Here is a 4,526-nt window from a genome sequence, read left to right on the forward strand (position 1 = left end):
TTCTTTTCTTTTCTTTTCTTTTCTTTTCTTTTCTTTTCTTTTCTTTTCTTTTCTTTTCTTTTCCTTTTTTCTTTTCTTTCTTTTTTTTTCCTTTTTTTTTTCTTTTCTTTACTTTCTTTTTGCATCCATCACCAACCGAATCTTTAACTCTAAAACCGCCACGGAATTAACCTCGATACGGAAAAATAAAAAAGAAAAAGAACTCTTAAAACAAAAAATACGCATCGTATCGAGTTTTTTCCTGTCTGGGGAAGAAGGGGGGACTGGAAAGGAGAGGGGCAAGGTCGAGTTTTGTTCTTCTGGGTTATTTTCAGCCAGATTTCGTTAATCGCAAGTGAAAAAAAAACCTCCGAGTGCGGAGCAGAGCTTTTTTCTTGTCGCTGCGTTCTGCTGTGTCCCATCTTCTGCTTTTATTCGGGAGAAAAAGTGTCCGAAATCCATCCTGTCCCTCCCGCTTGTTGGGCTACACCAGGCTGGGCTCGGCTCGGTTTCTCACCTCTTGGATTTTTGGGATGCGCATTCCCGCGATTCGCCGCCCGGACCGATATTTCCCCGCGGAAAGAGGCTGGATCCGGCCATGGACACGCAAAACAATCCACGGGAATTGCTTTTTCACTTTTTTTCCTGGAAGTTGCAAAGCCAAGGCAGGTCCTTGAAGTTCTCTCTGCTCCCCGTGTTGCTGCTCGGGCGAGTTTAATCAGTTTTAATTGTATTTTGGCTTTTTTTTTTTTTTTTTAAGGAAAGCGCTTCTATCCTGAAGTAATTCAACGAATCTTCAGCAAATCGTTCCTTTGGGAGAGAAAATCGTCAGGGATTTTGCAAAGGAGGGAAAGATGGGTCTCCAAAACCCGGCACATCTGGATAGGCAGCTGCTTCGGACAAGGGATATAAAGAGAGACACTGATATATTTAATTCTCCTTTCTTTCCCTGCATGCTGATAGCTCGATGTTCATAAGTGGTTTTTATATATACAAATATTTTATATATATTAATATCCTATATATATATATATTTAGATATTATATATTAATTTTATATACATTAATTAGTATAGTATATGTCTATTTATAGATATTTAATAGTTTACATATTTTATATATATATCTAAAATTTATATCATAGCGTGTTATAAGTTATAAATTATTTAGCTATGACAGTATATACATGTTTATATGTAAAACACATTCCTTTGAATTATAATATACATTAAGTCCCATCTGTACTCAATTTTTTATCGATAGGTATATAATTACACATTTATTAAATACATTTTTTTGTATTTACATATATTTATATTTATATTAAATACCCTTTAAATACATAGTTTTCCCAGTGTGCTTAAAGTATAAATATCCACAGTAACACCGTTGCTGACATTTATTTGGTATGTATTTCTGTACTTATAATTTTATTTCTATTTGCATCCCGATGTTTGCGTTTCAACCGGATTTCTCTCCTGCCGCGTTTTTAGCCTCTGCCAATGCACACCGGTATCCCCCTTTTGGGGTTTTGGGGAGTCCTTGTGCTCCCTCTGGATTTTCCAGAGTAATAAGGAGAGTGCGGGTGGCTGCGGGCAGAGGATATGGGGATCCCTCGTCCTTGGGGACCCATTTCCGACCCTGGAGCACCCCCCAAGTGTTTCCTTCGCCTTCCATCCCTCTCCCATAAATCGTTTTCCCCACCCCTTCTTTTTTTCCCCCTCCTCCCTTTGCCTCTTTCATACGGAATTTTTAAATTTTAATTTACTTTTTTTCTTTCCAAGCCCCAAAAGGCGCTTCCAGCCGCCTCCCGCCCTCCCACGCAGGACCCACAGATTTCCACGGGAACCCCGGAGTGTAGGAAATTTTTAGGGTGTGAGGCTTATTCCGGGGAACGGGGCAGTGGGAGACTCCCCCCAACAACTCTCAGAGGCTGGAGCCATCCCAGCGTGAAAGGAGCCCCCGGGAGAAGGGAGACAGTGGAAAGGGGACTGAGCCCCCCGTGGACTCCGTGCCCGTGGGATCGGGCCCAAATTGCAGAGCCCCCCTGCACTGCATCATTCACCTTTAGACCCTCTGCAGCACATGGGGTGCCAAGACAGGGGTGCCCAGTTTGAGGAGGGCACCCCCAAACAGGCTGGCATGACGGGCAGAGCAGCTGCCACCTCTCCACTCCATGATTTGGGGCAAAGATTTGAGGCAGGAGCTTGGAGAAATCCCCCCTGCGCGATATCCCCAAGGAAAGGGGTTGTCTCCAAAGGGATTGGGGAGCTGGAGGTGGAGGGGGTTGTCCGTACCCCTCAGGAAACACCCCTGATTATTTCTGGGTGCTGGACACAGGTGTCCCTTGGGTGCACGGGGGACACGACGCTGCCCGGCTGGACTTTGCCTGCAGCGTGGGCTGCCCGTGGGGCCGTCCCGTGGCGCTGCTTTGATTTTATTATTTTATTCCTTTTTTTTTTTGCCTTCCTTCCCAGCAATGAAACCTGGCGCCCGGCTGATGGTGCAACAGATATCAACCACCCCCCTCACCCCCCCCCTTTTCCTCCCATCGCCGCCCACTTCCACGTGACGTGGGCAAACCAGTCAGAGAGTGGAACTGGGGAGCCTGGCCATACTGGGGAGCCAAGGAGGGGGGACACAGAGCCCCCCTGCCCCTAAGCCCCCCAAGAAGCAGGAGCCAGGCATGTCTTAGCCCCGTGCCTTTCCCGCAGCGAGGGAGTGTCCTACCCCACGGCCTCGCCCCCTCCCCCCCCTGCCCCCCCAGCACTGAAGGTGGGTAGCTCTTCCCTGTCCCCTCGCTCCTCTTCCTCGCTGTCACGCCGGGACCCCAACGAGCCCCTTCCTACAGGCCTCCCCGAAAGCTTCCTCCTATTGTCCCCTCGGGCTTGAAAACGAACTCGATTTTGGTGGGTTTTTGGTTGATTTTTTTATTATCACCATTCCTGTTTGTAAAGCAGGAGGGGAGCTCGCTCCTTTTCCGCCTCCTGTGGAGATTCACGTGGAAACGCTCCGTTCTAGGCCGGTTACACACCAACCACCCCACTGAGTTTCAGGGGGACACAGAGCTCCCTTTAACCCCCTTCTTCCCGGCTCGCTTCCATCCTTACCCCTTCCCAACGCTGTCTCCGGCTTCTCTCCCTTTCCTCGGCCGCCTGCCCGTCTCCCGCTGTCCTCCCAGGGTATCAGTCCTTATCTCTTGGTTATCTCTTCTGCTGCTAAATTCGGCCCAGCGCAGGGGTTCAGCCGGGGGAATCTGTTAGTTAAACCTAAAGCAGTCCCAGGAGTTATTTCTCCGGCCATAATTCCACCCCCCATCCAGGCCTTGTCCCGGTGTGAAACGGTTTTCAGAGAATCCTAGAACTCCAGAATAGTTTGGGTTGGAAGGGATCTTAAAGATCATCTACTTCCAACTCCCCACCATGTGTAGGGGCACCTTTCACTAGACCAGGTGGCTCCAAACCCCATCCAACAGGATCCCTCCATGATCTACAGAGAAAACAGCATGTCAAATTTTCTTACCCCCTTCCCAGACCCTCCTTGGGAAGAGGGTACCCTCCTGACTCCCTTGCATACGTGTTTTTTTGGGTCTTGCCGTTGTGAGCCACCCACAAGGCCCTGATGGCATCCCACGGCCCAAACCCACCCCAAATTCCCCTAAAGGAGCCCAAATCAGAAGCCAACCAATGTGAGACAAAGCACCTCTCACCCTCCCCCTGCCCCACGGCTCCAGGAGGCGCCTCCCTATCCATACCCACGGCATTCCCGGTCCCCAGTGGGTCACCTTCCTATGCTCACAGTTTCTTCCAGCTCCCCACACGGAAAAAATGGGAGTGAGAGATAAAAAACACAAGGAAGGGGGAGTTTTGAGGGTGCTGCTGGGGGTCTGCTCCCCCTTTTGGGCAGCACTGATGGGGGTGCAGTGGGTAACACCCCCCCTCTCCTTTAAGCCCCCCTCGTTCATGCATGGTCGGGCTTTGGGGGGTGCGCACACGCGTGGGGCAGGCGCGGGGTGGGAGGGTCGAGCCAGCCTTCCTCCTCCTCCTCCTCCTCCTCCTCCTTTTTCCCCCCTTTTCCCTAATTTAACTCCCCCCAAGCCCTCCTCAGCCGCCTCCCGCCGCCCACATCAAACGCCGGCCCCGGGGGCCATTAACAACTTAAAGCACCGATCGTACCTGCGGGACAAAGGTTTTTGCTCCAGGCCACAGGAGAGAGCATCGCTGTCTCTCACCTTCCCGGCTGTGAACCCCCTCCTTTCACCTCCCCCCTCTTCTCTAACCTCCTTATCTCCCCGCCCCGGAGGGGTCCCGGCCCGGCCGCCGCCGCATCCCGCATCCCGACAGCATCTCCCCGTGCTCCCCCGGGGGGTGTTGGACGGGGCGGGGGGGGGGAGGAGACTGACCGAGGGTTTTAAACAGCCCAGCCCCATGGTGGAGGGCGGGGGGGGGGGGCGGGAGGGGATGGATGGAGACCGGGGGTAGCAGCTAAATCCAGGCGGGAGCTAAATCTCCCCTCCGGAGGGACCTGGACTTCTTGCTTGGGGTCTG

The 4,526-nt window shown here is 51.4% G+C and overlaps 1 long non-coding RNA gene across 2 annotated transcripts; it reads right to left on the reverse strand.

Moving 5' to 3' along the window:
- Positions 1 to 702: 702 nt before the first annotated feature.
- On the reverse strand, positions 703 to 3,793 carry LOC108504923. Of its 2 annotated transcripts, XR_001877299.1 has the most exons (3): positions 3,734 to 3,793; positions 3,090 to 3,248; positions 703 to 869 (listed from the first exon to the last, which is right to left on the reverse strand). It is a non-coding gene; the product is annotated as an uncharacterized LOC108504923 (long non-coding RNA). The 2 variants fall into 2 exon arrangements; XR_001877298.1 differs by having other exon boundaries at positions 3,090 to 3,787.
- Between the last annotated feature and the right edge of the window lie 733 nt (positions 3,794 to 4,526).

The sequence above is a fragment of the Lepidothrix coronata genome, unplaced genomic scaffold (genome assembly GCF_001604755.1).
Source record: "Lepidothrix coronata isolate B3197 unplaced genomic scaffold, Lepidothrix_coronata-1.0 Scaffold179, whole genome shotgun sequence".
NCBI lineage: Eukaryota > Metazoa > Chordata > Aves > Passeriformes > Pipridae > Lepidothrix > Lepidothrix coronata.